Genomic DNA, 12,652 nt, shown 5'->3' on the forward strand with positions numbered 1-12,652 from the left:
GATGAGTTGCACTGACTGGTTTATGAACGTCTATTCATTTAGCGTTTTAATGACCATGTTTGCACACTTATTGGTGTAAAAAAATAAAATAAAACTAAATAATAATAATCTAGCACACCTGTGCAGGTTTGACATGACATGACAGGTAGCTGTCTTGTGGGTGGTGCTGAATCCTGTTAAATGACGTGAGGGTCTCATGCCTATACACAAGGGTGTGTCATTGCTGTTGCTTGACCATGCATTTTTTTCTGTGGTCAATGAATGATAAAAACAAAATTTACCATCCATTGATGGATGGGAAATCCGCCATGAGGCATTTGTTTTTAGAAACTGCTGCTCACAACCAATGTTGCAATGGAGTGTCTCCATCTGCTGGTGGTATTGGAAAGGCATTAGTGCTATGACAGGGTCTGAAGAAGAAGAAGAAGAAGAAGACGGAAAAAAATATATATAAAAAGAAAAAGAGAGAGAGAGAGAGAGACTGACTTAGTGAGCGAGTGAGAGAGAGAGTGAGAGTGAGTGAGAGTGAATGAGTGAGTGAGTGATTGAGTGAGTGAGTGAGTGAGTGAGTGAGAACAAATGAGTTAAAGCAAGTGAGTGAGAGAGATCGAATGAATGAAAGTCTGAATGACAGAAAGAAAAAAGGATGAAGAAAGAAGCATGAAGAAAAAAAAAAGATATATGGAGTTGCTGACATGAGTGCAATCTACAAAGCCGTTGAGGCTGATCCTCATGGGAGGATTATTGCACCAGGACCCTTAGCACTTTTAAAATGCCATTCAATGCCACGGGCTAGATGTAAACTGCAGATGACCATGTTGTGGTAGTTACCATGGATACCCAAGTGATGTGTGAGCTAACACATAGGCCCAACAGATTCCAAGAAGGCCAGAATCACCAGCGGCACCACCATCGGTTGTCAGGTCACCCGGATTCAGCAAATACCAGAGTCCAAAATGATGCAGGTTTATACTGTTAATTTTCAGTTTATCGTTACAGTTGGTGTTATTCCATGTCGGAAGGGACGCAGCTACAGCCAGTGGGGTAACTAGAGACAGGCAGGCAGCTATGTGCAACAAAGGTAGGCGTGTTGTTTTCATATGCAGATCTGAAATATTGTCTTATATGCAAGAGGAGGAGTGATGGGGGTTCAGGCAAAAGCCAGGCTATGGATTGCATTGCTAAATGCTCCATCAGAGTGCAATGGTCGCCTGTCCTTTTTTTAAGTGATGATGTGGGTTTAGCCTGTGCTGTATGTATGTATGGGTGGCTGACTGCCACCCACCCAGAGAGTGTATGGGAGGCTGGTTGGCTGCCAGCCTTCCTTCCATTCCTATGAGTAATGTGAGTCCTCATGAAGGGGACATGGTTGGGTCCACCCCTTTCCCGGTTATCCCCTCTAGGCCTTTTGGCTTAGATCAAGTGTAAAAAAAGAAAGGATCTTGCGACAGATCGCATCCTGAGGCACGTTTTTTTTTGTGTGAATACTTGCACTTGGGTGACTTGTGAGCACATACTGATACATATGTTCCCTATCTGGGGACCATAAATTAAATGGATTTTTGAGAAAGGGAGCTGATTTGGAAGCTTGCTTCTGTCGCCCTATGCATTGACCCGATGTGGCAGTATCTTCGGGTAGTGAACAGTGCACCACCCCATTCCAGTGTTAAACAAGAAAGATTCTCATTTAATCCTCCGTAGGTGAGAATTTGAGTTTGAGAATTGGAGACCAAAATGATGAGTTGCACTGACTGGTTTATGAACGTCTATTCATTTAGCGTTTTAATGACCATGTTTGCACACTGATTGGTGTAAAAAAATAAAATAAAACTAAATAATAATAATCTAGCACACCTGTGCAGGTTTGACATGACATGACAGGTAGCTGTCTTGTGGGTGGTGCTGAATCCTGTTAAATGACGTGAGGGTCTCATGCCTATACACAAGGGTGTGTCATTGCTGTTGCTTGACCATGCATTGGTTTCTGTGGTCAGTGAATGATAAAAACAAAATTTACCATCCATTGATGGATGGGAAATCCGCCATGAGGCATTTGTTTTTAGAAACTGCTGCTCACAACCAATGTTGCAATGGAGTGTCTCCATCTGCTGGTGGTATTGGAAAGGCATTAGTGCTATGACAGGGTCTGAAGAAGAAGAAGAAGACGGAAAAAAACATATATAAAAAGAAAAAGAGAGAGAGAGAGAGACTGACTTAGTGAGCGAGTGAGTGAGAGAGTGAGAGTGAGTGAGAGTGAATGAGTGAGTGAGTGAGTGATTGAGTGAGTGAGTGAGAACAAATGAGTTAAAGCAAGTGAGTGAGAGAGATAGAATGAATGAAAGTCTGAATGACAGAAAGAAAAAAGGATGAAGAAAGAAGCATGAAGAAAAAAAAATGTATATGGAGTTGCTGACATGAGTGCAATCTACAAAGCCGTTGAGGCTGATCCTCATGGGAGGATTATTGCACCAGGACCCTTAGCACTTTTAAAATGCCATTCAATGCCACTTCTAGGGCTAGATGTAAACTGCAGATGACCATGTTGTGGTAGTTACCATGGATACCCAAGTGATGTGTGAGCTAACACATAGGCCCAACAGATTCCAAGAAGGCCAGAATCACCAGCGGCACCACCATCGGTTGTCAGGTCACCCGGATTCAGCAAATACCAGAGTCCAAAATGATGCAGGTTTATACTGTTAATTTTCAGTTTATCGTTACAGTTGGTGTTATTCCATGTCGGAAGGGACGCAGCTACAGCCAGTGGGGTAACTAGAGACAGGCAGGCAGCTATGTGCAACAAAGGTAGGCGTGTTGTTTTCATATGCAGATCTGAAATATTGTCTTATATGCAAGAGGAGGAGTGATGGGGGTTCAGGCAAAAGCCAGGCTATGGATTGCATTGCTAAATGCTCCATCAGAGTGCAATGGTCGCCTGTCCTTTTTTTAAGTGATGATGTGGGTTTAGCCTGTGCTGTATGTATGTATGGGTGGCTGACTGCCACCCACCCAGAGAGTGTATGGGAGGCTGGTTGGCTGCCAGCCTTCCTTCCATTCCTATGAGTAATGTGAGTGCTCATGAAGGGGACATGGTTGGGTCCACCCCTTTCCCGGTTATCCCCTCTAGGCCTTTTGGCTTAGATCAAGTGTAAAAAAAGAAAGGATCTTGCGACAGATCGCATCCTGAGGCATGTTTTTTTTTGTGTGAATACTTGCACTTGGGTGACTTGTGAGCACATACTGATACATACGTTCCCTATCTGGGGACCATAAATTAAATGGATTTTTGAGAAAGGGAGCTGATTTGGAAGCTTGCTTCTGTCGCCCTATGCATTGACCCGATGTGGCAGTATCTTCGGGTAGTGAACAGTGCACCACCCCATTCCAGTGTTAAACAAGAAAGATTCTCATTTAATCCTCCGTGGGTGAGAATTTGAGTTTGAGAATTGGAGACCAAAATGATGAGTTGCACTGACTGGTTTATGAACGTCTATTCATTTAGCGCTTTAATGACCATGTTTGCACACTGATTGGTGTAAAAAAATAAAATAAAACTAAATAATAATAATCTAGCACACCTGTGCAGGTTTGACATGACATGACAGGTAGCTGTCTTGTGGGTGGTGCTGAATCCTGTTAAATGACGTGAGGGTCTCATGCCTATACACAAGGGTGTGTCATTGCTGTTGCTTGACCATGCATTGGTTTCTGTGGTCAGTGAATGATAAAAACAAAATTTACCATCCATTGATGGATGGGAAATCCGCCATGAGGCATTTGTTTTTAGAAACTGCTGCTCACAACCAATGTTGCAATGGAGTGTCTCCATCTGCTGGTGGTATTGGAAAGGCATTAGTGCTATGACAGGGTCTGAAGAAGAAGAAGAAGAAGAAGACGGAAAAAAATATATATAAAAAGAAAAAGAGAGAGAGAGAGAGAGAGACTGACTTAGTGAGCGAGTGAGTGAGAGAGTGAGAGTGAGTGAGAGTGAATGAGTGAGTGAGTGAGTGATTGAGTGAGTGAGTGAGTGAGAACAAATGAGTTAAAGCAAGTGAGTGAGAGAGATAGAATGAATGAAAGTCTGAATGACAGAAAGAAAAAAGGATGAAGAAAGAAGCATGAAGAAAAAAAAATGTATATGGAGTTGCTGACATGAGTGCAATCTACAAAGCCGTTGAGGCTGATCCTCATGGGAGGATTATTGCACCAGGACCCTTAGCACTTTTAAAATGCCATTCAATGCCACGGGCTAGATGTAAACTGCAGATGACCATGTTGTGGTAGTTACCATGGATACCCAAGTGATGTGTGAGCTAACACATAGGCCCAACAGATTCCAAGAAGGCCAGAATCACCAGCGGCACCACCATCGGTTGTCAGGTCACCCGGATTCAGCAAATACCAGAGTCCAAAATGATGCAGGTTTATACTGTTAATTTTCAGTTTATCGTTACAGTTGGTGTTATTCCATGTCGGAAGGGACGCAGCTACAGCCAGTGGGGTAACTAGAGACAGGCAGGCAGCTATGTGCAACAAAGGTAGGCGTGTTGTTTTCATATGCAGATCTGAAATATTGTCTTATATGCAAGAGGAGGAGTGATGGGGGTTCAGGCAAAAGCCAGGCTATGGATTGCATTGCTAAATGCTCCATCAGAGTGCAATGGTCGCCTGTCCTTTTTTTAAGTGATGATGTGGGTTTAGCCTGTGCTGTATGTATGTATGGGTGGCTGACTGCCACCCACCCAGAGAGTGTATGGGAGGCTGGTTGGCTGCCAGCCTTCCTTCCATTCCTATGAGTTATGTGAGTGCTCATGAAGGGGACATGGTTGGGTCCACCCCTTTCCCGGTTATCCCCTCTAGGCCTTTTGGCTTAGATCAAGTGTAAAAAAAGAAAGGATGTTGCGACAGATCGCATCCTGAGGCACGTTTTTTTTTTTGTGTGAATACTTGCACTTGGGTGACTTGTGAGCACATACTGATACATACGTTCCCTATCTGGGGACCATAAATTAAATGGATTTTTGAGAAAGGGAGCTGATTTGGAAGCTTGCTTCTGTCGCCCTATGCAGTGACCCGATGTGGCAGTATCTTCGGGTAGTGAACAGTGCACCACCCCATTCCAGTGTTAAACAAGAAAGATTCTCATTTAATCCTCCGTGGGTGAGAATTTGCGTTTGAGAATTGGAGACCAAAATGATGAGTTGCACTGACTGGTTTATGAACGTCTATTCATTTAGCGTTTTAATGACCATGTTTGCACACTGATTGGTGTAAAAAAATAAAATAAAACTAAATAATAATAATCTAGCACACCTGTGCAGGTTTGACATGACATGACAGGTAGCTGTCTTGTGGGTGGTGCTGAATCCTGTTAAATGACGTGAGGGTCTCATGCCTATACACAAGGGTGTGTCATTGCTGTTGCTTGACCATGCATTGGTTTCTGTGGTCAGTGAATGATAAAAACAAAATTTACCATCCATTGATGGATGGGAAATCCGCCATGAGGCATTTGTTTTTAGAAACTGCTGCTCACAACCAATGTTGCAATGGAGTGTCTCCATCTGCTGGTGGTATTGGAAAGGCATTAGTTCTATGACAGGGTCTGAAGAAGAAGAAGAAGACGGAAAAAAATATATATAAAAAGAAAAAGAGAGAGAGAGAGAGAGACTGACTTAGTGAGCGAGTGAGTGAGAGAGTGAGAGTGAGTGAGAGTGAATGAGTGAGTGAGTGATTGAGTGAGTGAGTGAGAACAAATGAGTTAAAGCAAGTGAGTGAGAGAGATCGAATGAATGAAAGTCTGAATGACAGAAAGAAAAAAGGATGAAGAAAGAAGCATGAAGAAAAAAAAATGTATATGGAGTTGCTGACATGAGTGCAATCTACAAAGCCGTTGAGGCTGATCCTCATGGGATGATTATTGCACCAGGACCCTTAGCACTTTTAAAATGCCATTCAATGCCACGGGCTAGATGTAAACTGCAGATGACCATGTTGTGGTAGTTACCATGGATACCCAAGTGATGTGTGAGCTAACACATAGGCCCAACAGATTCCAAGAAGGCCAGAATCACCAGCGGCACCACCATCGGTTGTCAGGTCACCCGGATTCAGCAAATACCAGAGTCCAAAATGATGCAGGTTTATACTGTTAATTTTCAGTTTATCGTTACAGTTGGTGTTATTCCATGTCGGAAGGGACGCAGCTACAGCCAGTGGGGTAACTAGAGACAGGCAGGCAGCTATGTGCAACAAAGGTAGGCGTGTTGTTTTCATATGCAGATCTGAAATATTGTCTTATATGCAAGAGGAGGAGTGATGGGGGTTCAGGCAAAAGCCAGGCTATGGATTGCATTGCTAAATGCTCCATCAGAGTGCAATGGTCGCCTGTCCTTTTTTTAAGTGATGATGTGGGTTTAGCCTGTGCTGTATGTATGTATGGGTGGCTGACTGCCACCCACCCAGAGAGTGTATGGGAGGCTGGTTGGCTGCCAGCCTTCCTTCCATTCCTATGAGTTATGTGAGTGCTCATGAAGGGGACATGGTTGGGTCCACCCCTTTCCCGGTTATCTCCTCTAGGCCTTTTGGCTTAGATCAAGTGTAAAAAAAAGAAAGGATCTTGCGACAGATCGCATCCTGAGGCACGTTTTTTTTTTTGTGTGAATACTTGCACTTGGGTGACTTGTGAGCACATACTGATACATACGTTCCCTATCTGGGGACCATAAATTAAATGGATTTTTGAGAAAGGGAGCTGATTTGGAAGCTTGCTTTTGTCGCCCTATGCATTGACCCGATGTGGCAGTATCTTCGGGTAGTGAACAGTGCACCACCCCATTCCAGTGTTAAACAAGAAAGATTCTCATTTAATCCTCCGTGGGTGAGAATTTGCGTTTGAGAATTGGAGACCAAAATGATGAGTTGCACTGACTGGTTTATGAACGTCTATTCATTTAGCGTTTTAATGACCATGTTTGCACACTGATTGGTGTAAAAAAATAAAATAAAACTAAATAATAATAATCTAGCACACCTGTGCAGGTTTGACATTACATGACAGGTAGCTGTCTTGTGGGTGGTGCTGAATCCTGTTAAATGACGTGAGGGTCTCATGCCTATACACAAGGGTGTGTCATTGCTGTTGCTTGACCATGCATTGGTTTCTGTGGTCAGTGAATGATAAAAACAAAATTTACCATCCATTGATGGATGGGAAATCCGCCATGAGGCATTTGTTTTTAGAAACTGCTGCTCACAACCAATGTTGCAATGGAGTGTCTCCATCTGCTGGTGGTATTGGAAAGGCATTAGTGCTATGACAGGGTCTGAAGAAGAAGAAGAAGACGGAAAAAAATATATATAAAAAGAAAAAGAGAGAGAGAGAGAGAGACTGACTTAGTGAGCGAGTGAGTGAGAGAGTGAGAGTGAGTGAGAGTGAATGAGTGAGTGAGTGATTGAGTGAGTGAGTGAGTGAGAACAAATGAGTTAAAGCAAGTGAGTGAGAGAGATCGAATGAATGAAAGTCTCAATGACAGAAATTAAAAAGGATGAAGAAAGAAGCATGAAGAAAAAAAAATGTATATGGAGTTGCTGACATGAGTGCAATCTACAAAGCCGTTGAGGCTGATCCTCATGGGAGGATTATTGCACCAGGACCCTTAGCACTTTTAAAATGCCATTCAATGCCACGGGCTAGATGTAAACTGCAGATGACCATGTTGTGGTAGTTACCATGGATACCCAAGTGATGTGTGAGCTAACACATAGGCCCAACAGATTCCAAGAAGGCCAGAATCACCAGCGGCACCACCATCGGTTGTCAGGTCACCCGGATTCAGCAAATACCAGAGTCCAAAATGATGCAGGTTTATACTGTTAATTTTCAGTTTATCGTTACAGTTGGTGTTATTCCATGTCGGAAGGGACGCAGCTACAGCCAGTGGGGTAACTAGAGACAGGCAGGCAGCTATGTGCAACAAAGGTAGGCGTGTTGTTTTCATATGCAGATCTGAAATATTGTCTTATATGCAAGAGGAGGAGTGATGGGGGTTCAGGCAAAAGCCAGGCTATGGATTGCATTGCTAAATGCTGCATCAGAGTGCAATGGTCGCCTGTCCTTTTTTTAAGTGATGATGTGGGTTTAGCCTGTGCTGTATGTATGTATGGGTGGCTGACTGCCACTCCACCCAGAGAGTGTATGGGAGGCTGGTTGGCTGCCAGCCTTCCTTCCATTCCTATGTGTAATGTGAGTGCTCATGAAGGGGACATGGTTGGGTCCACCCCTTTCCCGGTTATCCCCTCTAGGCCTTTTGGCTTAGATCAAGTGTAAAAAAAAGAAAGGATCTTGCGACAGATCGCATCCTGAGGCACGTTTTTTTTTGTGTGAATACTTGCACTTGAGTGACTTGTGAGCACATACTGATACATACGTTCCCTATCTGGGGACCATAAATTAAATGGATTTTTGAGAAAGGGAGCTGATTTGGAAGCTTGCTTCTGTCGCCCTATGCATTGACCCGATGTGGCAGTATCTTCGGGTAGTGAACAGTGCACCACCCCATTCCAGTGTTAAACAAGAAAGATTCTCATTTAATCCTCCGTGGGTGAGAATTTGAGTTTGAGAATTGGAGACCAAAATGATGAGTTGCACTGACTGGTTTATGAACGTCTATTCATTTAGCGTTTTAATGACCATGTTTGCACACTGATTGGTGTAAAAAAATAAAATAAAACTAAATAATAATAATCTAGCACACCTGTGCAGGTTTGACATGACATGACAGGTAGCTGTCTTGTGGGTGGTGCTGAATCCTGTTAAATGACGTGAGGGTCTCATGCCTATACACAATGGTGTGTCATTGCTGTTGCTTGACCATGCATTGGTTTCTGTGGTCAGTGAATGATAAAAACAAAATTTACCATCCATTGATGGATGGGAAATCCGCCATGAGGCATTTGTTTTTAGAAACTGCTGCTCACAACCAATGTTGCAATGGAGTGTCTCCATCTGCTGGTGGTATTGGAAAGGCATTAGTGCTATGACAGGGTCTGAAGAAGAAGAAGAAGACGGAAAAAAATATATATAAAAAGAAAAAGAGAGAGAGAGAGAGAGAGACTGACTTAGTGAGCGAGTGAGTGAGAGTGAGTGAGTGAGTGATTGAGTGAGTGAGTGAGTGAGTGAGAACAAATGAGTTAAAGCAAGTGAGTGAGAGAGATCGAATGAATGAAAGTCTGAATGACAGAAAGAAAAAAGGATGAAGAAAGAAGCATGAAGAAAAAAAAATGTATATGGAGTTGCTGACATGAGTGCAATCTACAAAGCCGTTGAGGCTGATCCTCATGGGAGGATTATTGCACCAGGACCCTTAGCACTTTTAAAATGCCATTCAATGCCACTTCTAGGGCTAGATGTAAACTGCAGATGACCATGTTGTGGTAGTTACCATGGATACCCAAGTGATGTGTGAGCTAACACATAGGCCCAACAGATTCCAAGAAGGCCAGAATCACCAGCGGCACCACCATCGGTTGTCAGGTCACCCGGATTCAGCAAATACCAGAGTCCAAAATGATGCAGGTTTATACTGTTAATTTTCAGTTTATCGTTACAGTTGGTGTTATTCCATGTCGGAAGGGACGCAGCTACAGCCAGTGGGGTAACTAGAGACAGGCAGGCAGCTATGTGCAACAAAGGTAGGCGTGTTGTTTTCATATGCAGATCTGAAATATTGTCTTATATGCAAGAGGAGGAGTGATGGGGGTTCAGGCAAAAGCCAGGCTATGGATTGCATTGCTAAATGCTCCATCAGAGTGCAATGGTCGCCTGTCCTTTTTTTAAGTGATGATGTGGGTTTAGCCTGTGCTGTATGTATGTATGGGTGGCTGACTGCCACCCACCCAGAGAGTGTATGGGAGGCTGGTTGGCTGCCAGCCTTCCTTCCATTCCTATGAGTAATGTGAGTGCTCATGAAGGGGACATGGTTGGGTCCACCCCTTTCCCGGTTATCTCCTCTAGGCCTTTTGGCTTAGATCAAGTGTAAAAAAAGAAAGGATCTTGCGACAGATCGCATCCTGAGGCACGTTTTTTTTTGTGTGAATACTTGCACTTGGGTGACTTGTGAGCACATACTGATTCATACGTTCCTTATCTGGAGACCATAAATTAAATGGATTTTTGAGAAAGGGAGCTGATTTGGAAGCTTGCTTCTGTCGCCCTATGCATTGACCCGATGTGGCAGTATTTTCGGGTAGTGAACAGTGCACCACCCCATTCCAGTGTTAAACAAGAAAGATTCTCATTTAATCCTCCGTGGGTGAGAATTTGAGTTTGAGAATTGGAGACCAAAATGATGAGTTGCACTGACTGGTTTATGAACGTCTATTCATTTAGCGTTTTAATGACCATGTTTGCACACTGATTGGTGTAAAAAAATAAAATAAAACTAAATAATAATAATCTAGCACACCTGTGCAGGTTTGACATGACATGACAGGTAGCTGTCTTGTGGGTGGTGCTGAATCCTGTTAAATGACGTGAGGGTCTCATGCCTATACACAAGGGTGTGTCATTGCTGTTGCTTGACCATGCATTGGTTTCTGTGGTCAGTGAATGATAAAAACAAAATTTACCATCCATTGATGGATGGGAAATCCGCCATGAGGCATTTGTTTTTAGAAACTGCTGCTCACAACCAATGTTGCAATGGAGTGTCTCCATCTGCTGGTGGTATTGGAAAGGCATTAGTGCTATGACAGGGTCTGAAGAAGAAGAAGAAGACGGAAAAAAATATATATAAAAAGAAAAAGAGAGAGAGAGAGAGAGACTGACTTAGTGAGCGAGTGAGTGAGAGAGTGAGAGTGAGTGAGAGTGAATGAGTGAGTGAGTGATTGAGTGAGTGAGTGAGTGAGAACAAATGAGTTAAAGCAAGTGAGTGAGAGAGATCGAATGAATGAAAGTCTCAATGACAGAAATTAAAAAGGATGAAGAAAGAAGCATGAAGAAAAAAAAATGTATATGGAGTTGCTGACATGAGTGCAATCTACAAAGCCGTTGAGGCTGATCCTCATGGGAGGATTATTGCACCAGGACCCTTAGCACTTTTAAAATGCCATTCAATGCCACTTCTAGGGCTAGATGTAAACTGCAGATGACCATGTTGTGGTAGTTACCATGGATACCCAAGTGATGTGTGAGCTAACACATAGGCCCAACAGATTCCAAGAAGGCCAGAATCACCAGCGGCACCACCATCGGTTGTCAGGTCACCCGGATTCAGCAAATACCAGAGTCCAAAATGATGCAGGTTTATACTGTTAATTTTCAGTTTATCGTTACAGTTGGTGTTATTCCATGTCGGAAGGGACGCAGCTACAGCCAGTGGGGTAACTAGAGACAGGCAGGCAGCTATGTGCAACAAAGGTAGGCGTGTTGTTTTCATATGCAGATCTGAAATATTGTCTTATATGCAAGAGGAGGAGTGATGGGGGTTCAGGCAAAAGCCAGGCTATGGATTGCATTGCTAAATGCTGCATCAGAGTGCAATGGTCGCCTGTCCTTTTTTTAAGTGATGATGTGGGTTTAGCCTGTGCTGTATGTATGTATGGGTGGCTGACTGCCACTCCACCCAGAGAGTGTATGGGAGGCTGGTTGGCTGCCAGCCTTCCTTCCATTCCTATGTGTAATGTGAGTGCTCATGAAGGGGACATGGTTGGGTCCACCCCTTTCCCGGTTATCCCCTCTAGGCCTTTTGGCTTAGATCAAGTGTAAAAAAAAGAAAGGATCTTGCGACAGATCGCATCCTGAGGCACGTTTTTTTTTGTGTGAATACTTGCACTTGAGTGACTTGTGAGCACATACTGATACATACGTTCCCTATCTGGGGACCATAAATTAAATGGATTTTTGAGAAAGGGAGCTGATTTGGAAGCTTGCTTCTGTCGCCCTATGCATTGACCCGATGTGGCAGTATCTTCGGGTAGTGAACAGTGCACCACCCCATTCCAGTGTTAAACAAGAAAGATTCTCATTTAATCCTCCGTGGGTGAGAATTTGAGTTTGAGAATTGGAGACCAAAATGATGAGTTGCACTGACTGGTTTATGAACGTCTATTCATTTAGCGTTTTAATGACCATGTTTGCACACTGATTGGTGTAAAAAAATAAAATAAAACTAAATAATAATAATCTAGCACACCTGTGCAGGTTTGACATGACATGACAGGTAGCTGTCTTGTGGGTGGTGCTGAATCCTGTTAAATGACGTGAGGGTCTCATGCCTATACACAATGGTGTGTCATTGCTGTTGCTTGACCATGCATTGGTTTCTGTGGTCAGTGAATGATAAAAACAAAATTTACCATCCATTGATGGATGGGAAATCCGCCATGAGGCATTTGTTTTTAGAAACTGCTGCTCACAACCAATGTTGCAATGGAGTGTCTCCATCTGCTGGTGGTATTGGAAAGGCATTAGTGCTATGACAGGGTCTGAAGAAGAAGAAGAAGACGGAAAAAAATATATATAAAAAGAAAAAGAGAGAGAGAGAGAGAGAGACTGACTTAGTGAGCGAGTGAGTGAGAGTGAGTGAGTGAGTGATTGAGTGAGTGAGTGAGTGAGTGAGAACAAATGAGTTAAAGCAAGTGAGTGAGAGAG

The 12,652-nt window shown here is 43.3% G+C and overlaps 7 pseudogenes; all 7 read left to right on the forward strand.

Moving 5' to 3' along the window:
• The first annotated feature begins 1,392 nt into the window (after window positions 1-1,392).
• Window positions 1,393-1,656, forward strand: LOC130287221 (U2 spliceosomal RNA; annotated as a pseudogene).
• Window positions 1,657-3,116: 1,460 nt separating this feature from the next.
• Window positions 3,117-3,380, forward strand: LOC130287636 (U2 spliceosomal RNA; annotated as a pseudogene).
• A 1,469-nt stretch (window positions 3,381-4,849) lies between these two features.
• On the forward strand, window positions 4,850-5,115 carry LOC130289820 (U2 spliceosomal RNA; annotated as a pseudogene).
• A 1,453-nt stretch (window positions 5,116-6,568) lies between these two features.
• On the forward strand, window positions 6,569-6,835 carry LOC130289476 (U2 spliceosomal RNA; annotated as a pseudogene).
• Window positions 6,836-8,293: 1,458 nt separating this feature from the next.
• LOC130288604 (U2 spliceosomal RNA) lies at window positions 8,294-8,558 on the forward strand (annotated as a pseudogene).
• Window positions 8,559-10,004: 1,446 nt separating this feature from the next.
• On the forward strand, window positions 10,005-10,268 carry LOC130289461 (U2 spliceosomal RNA; annotated as a pseudogene).
• A 1,463-nt stretch (window positions 10,269-11,731) lies between these two features.
• LOC130288605 (U2 spliceosomal RNA) lies at window positions 11,732-11,996 on the forward strand (annotated as a pseudogene).
• Window positions 11,997-12,652: the final 656 nt, after the last annotated feature.

The sequence above is a fragment of the Hyla sarda genome, chromosome 8 (assembly GCF_029499605.1).
Source record: "Hyla sarda isolate aHylSar1 chromosome 8, aHylSar1.hap1, whole genome shotgun sequence".
NCBI classification, from domain to species: domain Eukaryota; kingdom Metazoa; phylum Chordata; class Amphibia; order Anura; family Hylidae; genus Hyla; species Hyla sarda.